Raw genomic sequence first — 18,359 nt, 5'->3', positions numbered from 1 at the left:
GCTGTTCTGCTAAGCCAATGCCCCAAGTCCCAGTGCCAATCCCTGAAAAACTGGAACAGATCATGTGGATAACATATGTGCTTGGGAGGGAGGCAGGCCCGGGGAAAGCTGAGCTGTTCCCGTCACACCTGTCCCTTGTAGGCTAGCCCGTGAGTCTGGGATCACTCTGAAATAGAGTGTTAGTTCCCATAGCCATATATGCAACAATTTGATAAACAAAATAGAAGAGCATTGGCTTATAACCCAAACTAAAAAAAAAATCCGTAAGTCTCTACTGATAAAAATAATTCAATAAATAGATAAATGGGGGAGAAGGGACAAATCTCTTTTTAGTCTTTTTTGTGCAGAAGAATTTCAAATCATTTCTGTAGATACTCTGCTCTCAAAGAAGCAGTACGTCAATCCCATCCCTTAAGTGTGGGCTGCACCTAGTTACTTCCTTCATAGGAGTTCAGTATGGAAAGTGGAAATAGAGTAAACTTTACAGTAGGGAAATTAGATTAACACGACAGTAGCCAGATGATCAAGGTCACTATCAATCAGTGGTAGTAAGTCATGTTGATAAGCTATATGTTTGATATGATGTGGTGAGAATGGCACTTTAATTCTCTTTAATCATGACCAAAATATGAGAATAATCCCCGGAGCAACATTTTACAAAATACCTAATCAGTACCCCTCAAAACTTTCAATGTTATCAAAATACAAAAGCCTTTAGAGTCCAAGGGGACTCTAAAGAGACATGGCTGCTAAATGGAATGTGGTACCCTGGGTGGAATTCAAGAAAAAAAAAAAAAGAATATTAGGAAAAAAACAAGGAAGATAGAATAAAGAATGAACTTGATTTAGTAACAATGTACTGATATTCCATTAATTGTAACAAATATACCATACTAGTGCAAAGTGTTAATAAGGGAAACTTAGAGTAGGATATATGGAAACTCTCTGTGCTAGCCTCACAATTTTTCTATAAATATAAACAACACTAAAAAAAAAAAAAAAGGTTGATTACTTTCTTAAAAAGTCAATCCTGGGAAAGTAGTCCAATCATCCAGAAAATAACAGCAAAAAAAGACTTGATGAGCAGCAGCATTGTATTTACCTTTCTGTGACTCAGCAAAGTCATTTTCCATTGGGCATAATCTTGAAAAGCAAATAAATAAATGTAGAGTGCACTAAAAAGCAAGAGGGATAATGAAGCTCGAAATGCTGCCTTTTTTCCTTGTAAGGCCAAATTCCAATCCATATAACAGCAGACAGGTGCACCTCATTGAGGGCAATCAAATTAGGTGATGTACCTTTAGTACGATAATCTTGACCTACGGACCATTTATTTATAATCGACTGAGAGCATCAATCCCTAATCAAATTCAAGATAAGGCCAAATGTGTAAAATCTTCTTTGCACTTTTGACTTTGCTAAAAGAACTATGCTTTAAGTGCCCTATCAATTTGGAGTTCCATCCCAAGATGGAGTCATCTGGGGTAAATAAACTATGCAATTTGAATAAAAGTCAGAATTGTTTCTCACTGGGGGCTCTCACTGCTGGGAATGGAGTTTTATAATACTAAATTGAGTTTATGTCGAATATCTGGTATACTCAGCTCATCTTGATAATATTACTTCTCTTGAATGTGCTGAGAGGGAGGGAGTGGACCAGGATGAATTAACCCCAATTAACGCATCGCTGGCACACAATTGCTGTCCCAGCTCCTGCATCCTGCTCCTTTGTTCTGTTGCCCTGTCTTCTGAACACTCTCCAGAACCATTGTTGTGTGTGCCACTGTCTCTTACCTTGCGTGTGAAAGCAATAGGTAATATGTAGGATGGCATGAAAAATGGGCAGCACATTAAATTCTGATGGGATTTTCATAGTTATCAGGCAGATTTTGGTCATTCCTCTTTCAATCTTCTATCCTCTGGCCTCATTAGGTTGATGTGAAGCCTCCATTTCAGCCATGCCAGGCTCCTCCAGCCATGCCCTCCCATCATCCTCATTATCACCACTCCCATAACTTTTTGCAAGTTTAAAAGCTGTGAAGGGTATTGGTATGATCATGGGCTCCTTTTTCTTAAAGATGCAGGATCTGGACCAGTCACCAGCTGTGTTGCTTGGGATAAGGCAGTTAACCAAACTCAGTTGCCAACAATGCTGCTTGACAGTTGCTAAATAGAGCCAACATTAGCTTAGTTTTTAATTTTATTTGTATTCTCCAGCAGTATGTCCAAGTGTAAGCAGTTTCTAAAAGTCAAATAATTGTGACTGTCCAAAGATTCATCAATAATTTTTCTGCCACTCCACAGGAGGCTTCACGTGTCTTGATAAACATTCACAACACCCTAAGAATTAGCAATGCTTGCAACCATCCCCACAGGAGGAGGAACAAGGTGTGGCAGGGCAGTGCCTGTGCTGAGGTGAATGTCTGCACCATTGACTATCCATGGTATTTCTCAGTGGAGTGGTCCACTTCTGTGGACTCTGACAGATCGTTGGAGAACTTTTAGGAAGTTGCTAAATCATTTTCAGATCTCTGAAAGCTTATCATTTATGTCATTTCTTGTTGTTCTATATACATTAAAATCAGCCTTTTCTATTTTCCAAAAGTAAAAATAATACAGTTCTGTAAATAACATATCATATTTTAGAAAATAGAAAATGCCAATTTTAGTATGTAAATTTATTAAGATACCATAAAAGTAATGATTAAAGGGCATAAAAAATGTACACCTCAAACTTTAACCTCTGTATATAGTGAATTTCATTTTTGCACATATCCCCATATGTATATATATGTGCATATAATTCATGTCCTTATAATAAAGTGAACTAAAAATGTTGCCTTCATTTTTTCAATAATTAGGCTATAGACTTTTTCTTCTTCTTACAAAATTTTATCAATTATTATGTTTACACTGTGTAACAGTTGCTAGGACTTAACCATTTCCTGATGTTTAGAGAAAAACTGCGGTTCAAGATTTAGAAATTTTCCCTAGAATGCTCCCAGTCAGAACTGGCACCACATTTTCCTATTTCCATACATGCTTTAGGGCCATCTTTATTGCCACTTTAATCAACATATCAAAATATGTTAGTTTATCTCTGAAATGCAGCTGGCAGTATTTCTTGTATTGCTTGGAGCTGGTGGTTTTTGCTAACTGTTTCCATCATTTCCCCTGCAGTGTCTCTGAATTTTTGTCATGAAGAGAGTAGAAGTACAGGAAAGGTTAGATCCATGTGATGTCAAAGCAATTGCTATTCAGGTGCCATCCCTGCCTCATTAGGAAGCTACGGCTTCCCTATGGCTCTGTGCAGATGGAGTGCTCTGTCCTGTAATGCTTCTCTCATGTTAATATGCAGGATATTATTAATCCAGAATATCAGCATTAAAGTATAGTAAGAGTACTTTAGTTGTTATAGTCTAATGAAGGATGGTATACTGCTACTGTAATAGCTATGTTTCACATTATAGAGGTAAAATCCTGGTGGGGCAATACTTTAATAACCAGTAACCATTATTATGAAATTGTGCTATTATCCTTTGCAATTCAGTGTCTAAAATTGCTGGGCTTCTTGTAACATCCAAATTCTTAGTCTCTGCCATTGCATTTGTTCGTTTGTGTGGATTGGTTAGACTAGAAATGTCTCTAGCTGAAAATGAAGATGTGGCTTTATTTGTGGATATGAGATCAGCTTGAGTTGTTTTGCTTCACTTTTTTCTCGGATAGCAAACTGTTGATTTTTCTTGGTCAGTCATGTTTTGGAAATACACAGTTTAATTGCATTTATGAAACTTAATCTGACTTTATCATACTTAACAGAACAATTTAATAGTTGTGTTAGTCCATTTTCACCCCAGTATATACTACCTGAGACTGGGTAACTTATTTAAAAAAAAAAAAAAAAAAGAGGTTTAATTGACTCACAGTTCTGTATGGCCGAGGAGACCTCAGGAAACTTACAATCATGGTGGAAGGGGAAGCAAGCACCTCTTTTCACAAGGCAGCAGGGCAGAGAGCAAGGGAGCAAAGGTGAAGTGCCACACTTTAAAACCATCAGCTCTGGTGAGAACTCACTACCGTGAAAACAGCACGAACAGCATGGAGGAAACTGCCCCCATGATCCAATCACCTCCCACCAGGTCCCTCCCCCAACATATGGGGATTACAATTTGGATTACGATTCGAGATGAGATTTGGGTAGGGACATAGCCAAACCATATCAATAGTTTAAAGTGCTTCTGTCGATATTATCAAGGGCAGGCAAAAATCCTTACGAGTGACTGGAGGAGTGAAAGAAACCTCCAGCTTTACTTGTTAGATACAAGGTTACAGATAGTAAGACCTCAAAGGGAAACCAGACAGTGAAATGAAACAGTAGCAACCGGGGAACTGGGAGGCATCATCTTGAAGCAATGTAGCCAGACTTCTCAGAGAGTGATGTTGACAAAGGTTTGGGGATGGCAGAGGGGACACTTGCACCAGGCCACGTTCTCAGAAGTGCTCTATAGCCTGGAATTAAGTTCCACGCAAGGATTCATGCCCAGGACATGCTGGCCAGTGGAAAGTCTCCAGTTGTCCTTCCACTGTTTGTAAGTCTCCAGTTGTCCTTCCACTGTTTGTATAGATACACTCCAAGTTAAACAGACTCCAACTCTCCCAGGCCCTACCTTCTGGGGAGAATTCTTCACTTGTAAAAATTCTTCACTTGTAAACATTGATTATTACTGAGAATCCTCAGCCCTCTTCTGCCACAGTCAGACTTGCTTCGGGTACCTGCCACTTCATTTTAATCTTAATTGTATCGACCAAGCCTTCAGTTCACATTTGTGGTCCTGTTTGATCCTGATTCTCCAAAGCTGAGATCTTAACACACACATTCTCTGCCCTGGATTCCTCGTTCCTGTAAGGGCAGAATGAATACTTGGCATTATTCTCTCTTTGTCTGTCATTCAGGCATATTTCTCCAATTCCTTGTTTTTTACATTTTTTGTTTTTGACATTTTTTTCCGTTATTACATTTTTGTTTGTTGTTTAGATTTTTTTTATTTCGATGAACCCACATGTCTTCTCCTATAAAGCTTTTTATTAATAATTAGAAAAGCCTTTCCTATTTCAAGATTATTTTTAGCTATATCATGTGTTTTTCTAATATGTCTATGGTTTTAATTTTTAAATGACTTTTGATACATCTGGAATTTATTTTAGTATGAGTGGTGAGGTGTGGATTCAATTTTTGTTTTGGAATAGCTAGGGAGTTGTCTTGATCATATTTATTTACTAACCCACATTTGCCCGCTGATTTAAAAGTGAAACTCTATTTTGTTTACAAAATTCCTATATTTTTTAGCTTATTTCTAGATCCTGAATTATGTTCTATTGATTGTTTAGTCTCTTTGTGCCTTGGTGTCAGTCACACTTTCTTTCTTTCTCTTTCTCTTTCTCTCTCTCTTTTTTTTTTTGAGACGGAGTCTCGCTGTGTCTCCCAGGCTGGAGTGCGGTGGCGCGATCTCGGCTCACTGCAAGCTCCGCCTCCCAGGTTCACGCCATTCTCCCGCCTCAGCCTCCGAGTAGCTGGGACTACAGGCGCCCGCCACCACGCCCGGCTAATTTTTTGTATTTTTAGTAGAGACGGGGTTTCACCGTGTTAGCCAGGATGGTCTCGATCTCCTGACCTCGTGATCCGCCCGTCTCGGCCTCCCAAAGTGCTGGGATTACAGGCTTGAGCCACCGCGCCCGGCTCTTTTTTTTTTTCTTTTTCTTTTTTTCTAAGACAGGGTCTGGCTCTGTTGTCCAGGCTAGAATGCAGTGGCACAATCTCAGCTCACTGCAACCGCTGCCTCCTGGGCTTAAGCGATCCTCCTGCCTCAGCCTCCCAACTGGCTGGGACCAGAGGTGAACTCCACAATGCTTGGCTAATTTTTCTATTTTTTAAAAGAGATGGGGTTTCGCCATGTTGAACAGGGGGGTCTTAAACTCCTGAGCTCAAGAGATCTGCTCACCTCAGCTTCCCAAAGTGCTGGGATTACAGGTATGAGACACTGTGCCCAGTCCACACTATTTTAGTTAGTGTTGCTTTCTATTAGGTTTTTAATACCAAGTAGAATTAGTTCAGCTTTATTACTCTTAATTTTTGGCACTGCCCTACATATTCTTGCACACTTATTTTCCCAAAGAACTTCAGAATCAACTTACGTATGTGAGAAAATAATGTTGATTTTAGATTCATTGGATGAGCACTGAATGTTCATTGACTATATATATAGGCTAATTTATATAAACAGGCTTCTTGGCACCTTGTTGATCAGGTTTTTAATTTTCAATCCAGGTTTAGGATATTTATTGTCGTTTAACTTCTGCTGTGTCCTTCAGTATAATTTTAAAGTTGTATTTCTCTGCATTGTATACATGCTTTGTAAAGTTTATGTTATTTTGTCTATGTCTGTTATTCTTATAAATACAATATTTTGTGTCATTACATTTTCTAGCAGGTGCCTGTGTTTAGTTAAGCTACTTATTTTATAGTAATTTTTTATTTACCAAATTACAGAATTCTGTAATAGATTTTAAAAGTGTTTTTACTTGATTCTTTTATATTTACTCTCCATACGGTCCTGCCTCTCATAGCTACTTAAACCTGAAACCCATTACTTATTTGTGGGTTTTCCAATATATATGTAACATAGGTTTCTTTGTTTTCTAGCAACTATTATTTTTATAGCTGCATTAGTTTGTGAGACTACCGCTTATTTTCTGCTACATAAATTAGAAAATTGAAATTTGAGGGAAACTCATTAACAAATGATTATTCTCTTCCCTAGTTATTGCCTACCACAAAGGAGTGTTGTGAGAATTAAACAGATGATTTCTTCAAATTAGTTTTGATTGATACCGAGAACGGTTCCACATAAGTACTAAGAATTAGGATAAAGATTTATCTCAGTATTCAAAAACAGAGAGAGATTATAAACTAAGAATGTTAAGTGGACCTGTGTGTTTGAAGAACTGATGTTGTATCTGTGAAATGGAGATTTAGGCTCTCCATAAATGATAGAGATTAGTACAGCACGTGCAATGACATGGCTTAGAGGAAAAGTCAAATATGTACTCATAAAGGCTATGTTTTTCAAAAAAAAAAGAAGACACAGCCAAAAATGCATGTTGAGTTTTGTGAGAATGAGCATTTAGCAGCAGGACACACAGAAATGTATTCATAGTTTGCAGGCTTCAGTAACACTAGCAGATGCCACTCTAAGCATTTCAGGTGTAAAGTTTTTCATAAAGGATTTAGGTCTTATGTAATAGCTGAAAATTAGGAAATCTGCCACAAAAATCAGGGAACCTGCCCCTGGACCTCTCCGCCTGAGACTTTGAAGCAAGTCGTTCTCAAAAATCCCATGGGGATGCTTCCTTGGTGCTTAGGATTCCCTGGGGACCTACTCGCTCCCTCAGATTAGCAAAGCAGATGGCTTCCAATCTCCCCTCTGCCCCTGCTACCTTCCCCACTGGCCCCAGGAAACTGTAGTGACCCTGGTTTCTGCCCAGCAGTCCAGTTGTATCTGAATTTCTCTCTTTGTCAAATTCTAACCTGGAGCCATTCAAGAAAAGAGATTTGGAGCATTCTATTTCCTGGCCTTGCTGGCCACATAGGGAAGTTCTTAGAAAAGGCAGTGGTCCATATAAGTTGACCAAAGAGAGGGCCATAAATGCACCTAATAACATGATGTGAGAGACTCTGGTTGGTGTGTGGCTTTACTGCACACGGTGACTCGGAGACCATGGTTAGTTCATCTTACGCCTTTGTTAGGTGTGGCGAATACCCGAGTTGCCGGAGGGGAATCTGTATGGGCCTGCAGCAACTTCAGTTCTTACCTCCTCGGAATAAAGAATTTGACTGAGAGGCATAAGGCAGAAAAAGAGACCAAGGCAAGTTTCTGAGCAGGAATGGAAGTGTATTAAAAAGCTTTAGAGGCTGGGCATGGTGGCTTATGCTTGTACTCCCAGCACTTGGGGAGGCCAAGATGGGCGGATCATGAGGTCAAGAGATTTAGACCATGGTGAAACCCCGTCTCCGCTAAAAGTACAAAAATGAGCTGGGTGTGGTGGCATGCACCTGTAGTCCTAGCTGCTCAGGAGGCTGAGGCAGGAGAATTGCTTGAACCTGGGAGGTGTGAGCCAAGATCACACCGCTGCACTCCAGCCTGGCATGACAGAACAAGACTCTGTCTCAAAAAAAAAAAAAAAAAAAAGAAAGAAAGAAAGAAAGAAAGAAAAAAAAGAAAAAAAAAAAGCTTCAGAGCGGGAAAGGAAGGAAAGTACACTTGGAAGAGACCCAAGCAGGGACCTTGGAGGTCAAGTGTGGCATTTGACCTTTTGACTTGGGGTTTTATATGTTGGCCTACTTCTGGGGTGCTGCATCCCTTTTTCCTTCTTTCTTTCCTTAGGGTGAGCCACCCTCATGCACGGTGCCCCCCTTGCACCTGGGAGGTGAGCATGCGCAGTGTGTTGAGGAAGTTGTATGCGTGCCCACCTGAGGCTTTCTTCCCTTTTCTGGTGGAATGCTCCTGGAAGGTCATAGTCATACTCTGCCATTTTGTCTCTTAATGAGCATGCTCGAGCTTCCTTGCCCATTTCCTGAGATTTTACTGGAAGCTGCTGATTACCAATTTCAAGTATTTTTATCTATTGGGAAATTGCCTCTCTCTGGCGCTGACTGCTACCAATTACCATTTTAGAGAATCAGTGTGACAACTGCTGGACCATCAGGAAACGGCCTCTCCCTGGTATCAGCTGTGACCAATCATCATTTTAGAGAGCCAGCGATAACTGCCGGACCATCATCTGATGGTGGCCTGACATTCCCGGTTGGCTGGGCTGTGGGGAGCCCTTTACTGCCCCACTCACGCCTGACTAACTACCTGCTATATCACCTTCCCCATCCCCTTGGGCCTGAGTCCTCCACATCATTCAGCAGATGGTGGGTGGTTGGAGAGTTGAGTGATGTACCTGCTTTTCAGCTGCCTTGGGCTAGAAGTGACCCTATCACTTCCACTCACATCCAACAGGCACAGACAGGTTCACATCCCCATCTGGCTACAAAGGAGGCTTGAAGGTGTAGTGCCTGATGTGAAGCTACTCCCCAGTGACCATTCCATATGATAGAAAAGGGGACAGTGACACTGGTGCATAGAGCCTAAGAAATAAAGAATCAAAACATAAACATTAAAGTCCACTTTGATATTACATTTTTAAAAATTAATCTTGGGATTAATCTTGGGATCAGTACGCAACATGAAATAATATTTTCTCAACATAGTTACATGCTTGATATCTTAGATTGTTCCTAATCTTTAAAACATTCTATTCTATACTTTGGAATATGCTTGAGTTTTGCACAGGACAAAAATATTGGCTAAAAGAAACCTAATTTCATTACATGTCTGAATTAAACTAAGGTATTATCTATCTTTTGTTTTCTGTTGTTGTAATTCACATTGATCATAAGCCCACAAGGAATGGCCTTAGTGTTCTAAATCTTTTAGAGAATCATACCTCATAAAAAGTGATGAAAAGGTATTGAAGTCCCAATGAAATACACTTATTATTCATTATATCACACATAGTAATATTTACTTAAATTTCTACAAATATGTGTACCTTCTGTCCCTGTCCGTGGCTATTAAAGTAAGACTTTTGGCTCACCCTATTTGGAACAGTCTGTAGTCACCCAATACATTGTGCTAGGAGTGTTTTGTCATTAACGAGAAAGTAAACAAGTGCTCTTCTGAACCAACTTCCATTTAAGTCACTTAGCCAAGAGATTTTCAGGAGTTGACTTAAGCCAGGAAAGTGCGATAACTTTTATCCCTAAAAACAGTTTGACTGAATATTAAACGAATTAATGTTTATTTATCTGCCTTTGGCCTAGGATTTCTGAAGCCAGATGTTCTCATCTCTTGCGCTTAACAATGGCTGGTGCATTTATTTCAGCGAATAGAATGTGGACCCATGCACCTGACCAAAGGGATCTTAAATAGACATTCATCACGATAATGCAGCTGCCTTCTTTGTCCTTTACAATCCGTGAAATTCAAACCAGAGTCACATCATTGTCATCATCGAGTCACCTACAAGATGAGTTTTGAGTTAAGTTTGAAAATCACATGAATTTTTACAGTGGAAAAAAATAAATTGTTATAGAGATTCATGTGTTTCCCCAAAGTGTCATTACTGCTTAAAGGTTAATTAGTTGTATTATACACCTCTGTTTCCATTGAGCTATTGCCTTATTAGACTCAACTCTGGGTACCTGCTTGAACTATCTCTGCACTAGTGACTGTCTTCTATGTGTTTGAGGTTTGAGTATCTTTAGCCAGAATTTCAGCACCGTTTGAGGCAGTAGCTACACCTGTGACAAGGATATTTTATAGATCATATATTTTCACACAGTTTTTTTCTTTCTAAAACTAGCTTGGCACAAAAGGGCTCACAACATAGGCAGCATTACCATAAAATTTTAAACAGAGTGTACTTAAAACTTCATAAAACCAGATGATGATAAGAATAGCACATTTTCACATAATTAGAGATTTACTGCGGTATTATAATTTCATTTCCACAAAGCAACCTTTCATACAAAGGGTTTTCAAGCATGTAATTATGAAATGCAGTTCAAAATGCCAAGTGGAAGTGGCATGTATAGAATTTCTGAGTAGTCATGTCAGGCACAGTCTGAGCTTATGGGAAACTGGGAAGGGTTATAGCACTTGGCACTTTGTGGGTCTAAAAAGGAAGCCTGGAATGACAAAAGGAGTAATAGAATGTAAGTGAATTCCTCCAAGTGGTAACCTAAAGTGAACCTGAGTTTCCTCTTTGAATGTACAGACCTGTCATAAGAGTGTTGCTGGGGCATTGGCCCCTCTGCAAGAGTGTGCTGCCATGTGGAGCCAATTCCTCAGTTACTACCAATTGTGCTTGACGGTCACAAAGTCTGTCTCTCAGCGTGTACTATCATTAACAGCTGTGACGGGTTGCATTGTGCTGAATCCCCTCAACATTTATCTTGAAGTCATAATACCTGTTACCTCTTTTTTTATTTTTTTTATTTTTATTTTTAGTTTTTTGAGACAGAGTTTCTCTCTTGTTGCCCTGGCTGGAGTGTAATGGTGCAATCTCAGCTCACACAACCTCTGTCTCCCGGGCTCAAGGGATTCTCCTGCCTCAGCCCCCTGAGTAGCTGGGATTACAGGCATGTGCCACCATGCCTGGTTAATTTCATAGCTTTTTGGTAGAGACAAGGTTTCTCCATGCTGGTCAGGCTGGTCTTGAACTCCCGACCTCAAGTGATCCGCCTGCCTCGGCCTCCCAAAGTGCTGGGATTAGAGGCATGAGTCACTGCGCCCGGCCACCTGGTACCTCTTAATGCGACCTTATTTGCAAATAGAGTCATTGCAGATGTAATTAGTTAAGATGAGGTCATACTGGAGTAGGGTGGCCCCTAACCTGATATGACTTATGTCTGTACAAAAACAAGTTTGGACACAGACAACACACTGGGAGACATCATGTGAACATGGAGACAAGATTGGAGTGATGTTTCTAAAAGGCAGTGAGCATAAAAGATCACCAGCAAACTACCAGGAATTCAGAGAGTGCATGAAACAGAGTCTCTCTCTCAGCTCTCAGAAGCAACCAACTCTGCTGACAGCTCCATCCCACACTTGTAGCCTCCAGCACTGTGAGGTAATAATTTTCTGTTGTTTAAGGCACTCAACTTGTGGTATTTTGTTATAGCAGCCTAGAAAACTAATACAATAGCATGACTGCAACTAGAGCTATTCACGTTTAAATAAAAAACTGCACTTTTAAATGAGCATGACATAATAGTTCAACAAAAATGTACTTGAGTAGCATTAGGTTTTGTGCGTTTGTGATCTAAAATCTATTGGACAAGCCATTCTGTCATTGCTCAGCATGTTTAACTTGGTCCATTAAGTCTTCGTGGATATTGGGTAGGTGAAATTCCATGAATATTTAAGGTATCTCTGCATTTTCTTGCTGAACTATGGACAAATATAAAATTACTGAAGATGAGCAATAATGTCTAAGTTGTGCCCTCTTAGTTCCAAGATAGCAAAGCTCTTAGAAGACTAAACTATGTGATATGAAAACCAAGACAAATATGATTTTAAAGAAAATTATATAAGATTATTTTATCTGTGAATTAACAATAAATATTCATATTTTATTCACTAAAGAATGTCTCTTACCCATTGAGTATCCTATTGGAAATGAAATAAATATAAACAAATTGTGAAGGAACAATGTACATAATATGTGTGGTTTCCTTGAACCTGTCTGAAAAATTGTTTTATTTTTTGTTGATTTATGACCAGAATTTGGAAGCCTTTGCCCGCATAAAGACATTAAGCTGCTGTTGTGATTAAAATCTCTTTAATATTGCTATTGATTGACATTTTAACTGAAAAATATTTTTTAAATGCAGAATCGCATATAATAATGATTTAGAAGACACGAGTATGGTCCTAAAATTGTAATTAAAAGTTATAACTTTATATTTTACAGAGTAGTTTTACAATCTGGTAATGTTGCCTCTCTCAAACCAATTAATTTAAATGGACCAAAGTCCACAAACAGATATACAGACGGTGCAACTCAACATATAAGAATTCAGTATAATGCCCGTTCTGCATTGAGATAATTTGTATAGTGACAGAAAGTGGTTTAGTGGTTGCCTAGGGCTGAGGATGAGAATAGTGTGGGTGGTAACTGTCATTGGGTACAAGGCCCATTTGTAGGGTGACGAGGTGGGCTGATAAATGACCCGTTTCTTAATGTACACCCACTTCTAAATCTCCAGGGTCTGTTACTTTTATCTTAAATGGCAAAAGATGTAATTAAATTAAGACTGTTGAAATGAGATTACCCTGGGGTTTTCTGGTGGATTCTAGATGCAACCATGTGTCTCTTTATAAGAGGTAGATTGAGGGAGAATTGACACACACACGATGGAGATGGTCATGTGAAGACAGAGCAGAAAGATGTTAGTAGATTCTAGCCTTGAAGATTTGAAGGTTGAAGCGATGCCACCATAAGCCAAGGAATGCCCACAGCCACCAAAAGCCAGAGAGGTAAGCAGCAGATGATCCACCAGAACCTCCAGACAGAGCATGGCCTTGCCACACTTTGATTTGGGCTCCATGAGGCTGATTTGGACTTCTGGCCTCCAGAACTGTGAGGAAGCAAACTTCTGTTGTTTTAAGCCGTCAAGTTTATGGTGATTGTTACAGCAGACCCAGGAAACTAATAGAACTAATGAAAATGTTCTAAATTTTATGTTGGGATGATGGTTGTACAACTCTGTAAATACACTAAAATTTATTTCGCTGTTCACTTGAGATGGGTAAATTTTGTGCTGTGTAAATTACATCTCAGTGAACCTGATTTTTGAAAGGATTTAACAAGCATATCAAAAGATTAAAATTTTAAAATGTTAGGTAAACTCCTTAGCTATTGGATGTTACTGCACCATAGCTGCAAATATTTTCTCATAATTTAGTTTTTCTTCCACTCCATTTACGTTTATTTAGGAATACTTTCATTCCAAAATTAAATCTAAGGTGAGAGTACTCAATTTTATTTTAAAGCAATGTTGAACAGCATAAATGTCATTCAGCATAGAAGTTCAACAATCAGAAAATGGAAGTCATATTAAACTTTTAATACACCTGTATGAAGAACAGGTGAAAAACTCTCAAAAATTAATATTAAGACAATAACAAATACTTTTAATAAACAAGATTGGGAGGCTGAGATGGGCAGATCCTGAGGTCAGGAGTTTGAGACCAGCCTGACCAACATGATGAAACCCCGTCTCTACTAAAAAATACAAAAATTAGCCAGGCCACCTGGTGGTGGTGCACACCTGTAACCCCAGCTACTCAGGAGGCTGAGGTGGGAGAATCGCTGGAACCCGGGAGGCGGAGGTTGCAGTGAGTGGAGATAGCGCCACTGCACTCCAGCCTGGGAAACAATAAGACTCCGTCTCAAAATAAATAAATAAATAAATAAAAGAAAAGAAAAATATGTAGGTGATAAGTAAGCACAGGAAAAAATGCCCAACATCATTATATGGAAATGTTCTGTTTCTATTTTGGTGGTATTTCCATGACTACATGTTTGACGGAACTCATTAAACCATATTCCTTAAAAGCACGACTTTTACTGTGTATAAATTATGCTTTCAGAAACCCGATGTTCAAGGAAACTACAAAGCATGAACTATCTTTAGAGGACGACAGAAACTAATTTGTTATCTTTAACACTAAGTAAAATAAAGAGAAAGAAGCATTTATCTTACCTTTCCTATATGAATGACACCACCGAGCAACTAAATTGGAGATAAGGAGAGGTATTTAAATAGAGTATTCCAACTAACAAACACAATATAAATAATAGAACTGGTGTGTCATCCTTTTGTAAGCCCAATGGATTAATGATGGAGACATTAAGCAGCAATGGTGCTGGCATCAGTACAACACAGACAATCAGATATAAACTTATTTCTAATGAAAGAACATAACTCCAACAGCAGTCTCACCAAAGGAATGGTACAAGAGGTGGCCCAGATGCCAATTTTTTAGAAATAAGGAAGACAGAGGAGCAGGTTGACCGACAACCACAGTGTGCAGGCAGCAGTCCTGAGCTGAGGGGAAACTCTGAAGTAAACGACCAGGATGTTCAACAGGAAGGTTGTAAAGAAGAGGGAAGGATGAAATGGACAAGAGTAAGCTGCAGTGACTTCAGTGATAAAACAATAAAACAAGGTACCTAAAAAAATGACTGCTACAAAAGTCACCATAAGAGTTACTTCTGCGGCCGGGCGCGGTGGCTCAAGCCTGTAATCCCAGCACTTTGGGAGGCCAAGACGGGCGGATCACAAGGTCAGGAGATCGAGACCATCCTGGCTAACATGGTGAAACCCTGTCTCTACTAAAAAATACAAAAAAACTAGCTGGGCGAGGTGGCGGCGCCTGTAGTCCCAGCTACTCGGGAGGCTGAGGCAGGAGAATGGTGGGAACCCGGGAGGCGGAGCTTGCAGTGAGCCCAGGTCTGACCTCCAGCCTGGGTAACAGAGCGAGACTCCGTCTCAAAAAAAAAAAAAAAAAAAAAAGAGTTACTTCTGGGAGACCTGTATCAAAAAGTGGTTTGAGTGAGAAAGACGGTTGAATTAATTCTCGGATTTTAAGATAAATAAATGTATACAAAATGTAGTATTTCAAATCATATCCAGACAATAATAATAAAAGGTATTATTTTCATATAACCTGTTAGCCCTTTGTAACATAAACATAGTAGAATACGATTTTTAAATTATTTGTTTTATTTTATTTTGTGAAACGGAGTCTCACTCTTTTGAAAGACTGGAGTACAGTGGCACAATCTCGGCTCACTGCAGCCACCGCCTCCCTGGTTCAAGTGATTCTCCTGCCTCAGCCTCCCCAGTAGCTGGGATTACAGGTGCGTGCCAACATACCCAGCGTATTTTTGTATTTTTAGTAGAGACTGGGTTTCACCATGTTGGCCAGGATGGTCTCAATCTCTTGACCTCGTGATTCACTCGCTTCAGCCTCCCAAAGTGCTGGGATTGCAGATGTGAGCCACCGCTCCCGGCCAAATAAGATTCTTATTTTCACTTTGAACAGCCTGTTATTCCCCATTTCAAGCCCCTCCAGTTTTTTCTTTGACCTGGTGATATCTTCTAAAATTGCTGGTTTATGTGGATTCACCATAAATCAGATTCACCGAAAGCAATTTTCAAAGTTTGTGAGGACATTAAGATTTCCAAATGAAGCTCTTAAAAGTTTTTGTTTTGTTTTGTTTGTTTTTAGTTTTAGGTGATGTTAATTGAACATCCACTGAATGCTTGGCATGTGACATCACATTTGATCTTCACCTGTGGGGATTCAGCAGGCTAACGATGCAGCTGGTGGGATTTTCAATTTCATGCACAGGAAAATAAACTCAATAGGAATCATTTTTCCATTGATAACTGCATTTGAAACCATACCGTTTAGAGAGAAAATGGCCTAATGGAGCACATTTCTGGAGCACATTTTTTGGCGGCACTATCTACATTTAGTAAATGTAAATATTTATTTATTTATTGCAGCACTCTTCACAACATTCATCTATTTATTGCAGCACTATTCACAAGAGCCAAGACATGGAAACAACACAAGTGTCCCTCAAGGGATAAATGAGTCAAGGAAATGGGGTCCATACACACAGAGGAATACTATTCAGCCACAAAAAGAACGAAATTCTGTCACTTGCATCAACGCGGATGAACTGGAGGACGTTTTGTTAAGTGAAATAAGCTAGGCACAGAAAGACAGACACTGTGCAGATTCTCTCATTAGTGGCATCTAGAGAAGGGATCTCTCCTGGAGGTAGAGACTGGAATAGTGATTACAAGGCTGGGGAGGATAGGGGGTAGGGCAATTAGGGAGAGATCAGCCAACTGGGACAAAGTTACTGTTAGATAGGAGGAATAAGTCCTAGTATTTGATTGTACACTAATGTGCCTATGGTTAACAATATCGTATATCAAAATTGCAGAAGACAGGATTTGGGATGCTCTCACCACAAAGAAATAATAAATGTATGAGGTGATGCCTATGTGAGTCACCCTGATTTGGCTATTCCACAATGTATACTTGTATTCAAACATCACATTGTATCCCATAAATAGGTTCAATTATCATGTGTCAATTAAAAACAAAATTAAAAGAAGAGGAGCTTGATGAAAGGGTGCCTCATTCTGTTCTAAACACTGGTTCTACCATAACACCTGAGACTGTCCTCATTCTCTCTCTGGTCTCACCTGCCGTCACAGCTTTGTCACTCTGGCATGTGACAGCACAGCTTGCAAATAACTGAAGGCCATTCACCCCATTTTCCCTTTGACTAAGCCCCCCCCCCCCAACAAGCTCATTCAACGCTTCTTATGGGAAGTAGTCTATTGAAAGGAGTGACCTCTAAAATTTCCTCTAATTTTAATGTTTTGTGTTCAAAGGAAGATCTTTACATCCTATGAATTATCTCTAACTCTGTTACAGAAAAGACCATGGTGGGACCAGGGAAAGGAGGGGGCTTGCTATAGTAGGACTCTAACCTCCTCAGGTCTGTGTCATATTTATCTTGGGCTGAAAATAATTTCAAATTTTCATTAGCCAGAGTTTGGCTTTTGAAAAAATGGAAGAATCTTATTATAGCTAAAATATCTTAGCTGATATTCATTCCAGGAAATGTATAGAACTACAGTGGTGTTTAATTTTATTATACTACCAGCTATTGTTCCTTTCTCCCAACACTGCTACTGAAATAGGAAACGTTTTCCCCATCCCCCTCAGGGGGTGCGACGAGGTGTGGCTCACTTCTTTGGTGCCCACAGGTCAAACCCCTAAGGGGAGCATGCACACGGCAGGTCACGGGGAGAATTTCTGGGCTGCAACCCAATGGAATTGTCTAAGGCTGAGTGTTTACGGCTCCCGAAGCCCCAGTGGATGTGGGCTACAGTGTGCTCTTTCAGCTTAGCCCTCTGCAGGCAGCTTGTGTTAACGGACTCATCTAGACCCTCTGCCTTATCGTAAGGACAGAAGGGTTCCTCTATCCCAGGGTTCTTGCCTTAGTGTACCAGAAAAATGGGATCACACATGGGCTTGGAGAATGAGTACAACGTTTTATTGAATGGCGGAAGTAGCTCTCAGCAGATGGATGGGGAGCCAGAAGGGGGATGGAGCAGGAAGGTGGTCTTCGCCTGGAGTCGGGCTGCTCAGTGGCCGGGCTCTCCTCTGACCACCCTCCACCATATTTCCCTCAGTGTCCACATTGTTCCACTGTCCATGGCCTGTCGGCATCTGTATGTTCTTCTGCCACTGTGTTCCTCTCAACATCCAGCCACTTGTGTGTGTGCCCGCCACGGTCTCAAGGTTTTTATAGGCACAGAAGAGGGGGCGTGGTGGGCGAGAGTGGTCTTGGAACATGCAACATTTGGGTGCGAAAACAACAGTGCATGTCCTCATCTAGGTCCATGAGCACAGGACCAAGAGTGTAGCCCTTGACAGGGACACAGCCCCCACCCCAGCACTTCCCTGCCCCCATCCAGTATCGTGACTGAAAATGTAACTAAGAAGTTAATAGCATCTACTGAATTTGGTTTTTACCAGGTAATACCTGGCAATAACAGGTATTTAGCATGTGTGAACTGGTTTATATGCATTTTCACATTTAATTCTCAGACAACCTTGATTTTAACATATTTCATCTTTGACAGAGAA

The 18,359-nt window shown here is 40.1% G+C and overlaps 1 long non-coding RNA gene across 1 annotated transcript in view; it reads right to left on the bottom strand.

Annotated features, from left to right (window-relative positions):
• Positions 1-4,184: 4,184 nt before the first annotated feature.
• The window catches only part of LOC108586233, a 140,621-nt gene continuing 126,446 nt past the window's right edge, over positions 4,185-18,359 (bottom strand). The window contains exons 10-11 of the long non-coding RNA XR_002522427.2: positions 9,004-9,190; positions 4,185-4,900 (exon numbers count right to left, since the gene is read on the bottom strand). This is a non-coding gene — a long non-coding RNA (uncharacterized LOC108586233). The remainder of the gene's footprint in view (positions 4,901-9,003; positions 9,191-18,359) is intronic.

Source organism: Papio anubis, chromosome 5, assembly GCF_008728515.1.
Source record: "Papio anubis isolate 15944 chromosome 5, Panubis1.0, whole genome shotgun sequence".
NCBI classification, from domain to species: Eukaryota; Metazoa; Chordata; class Mammalia; order Primates; family Cercopithecidae; genus Papio; species Papio anubis.
Note: the sequence above shows the minus strand (reverse complement) of the source record. Positions and strands in the feature narration are given on the sequence as shown.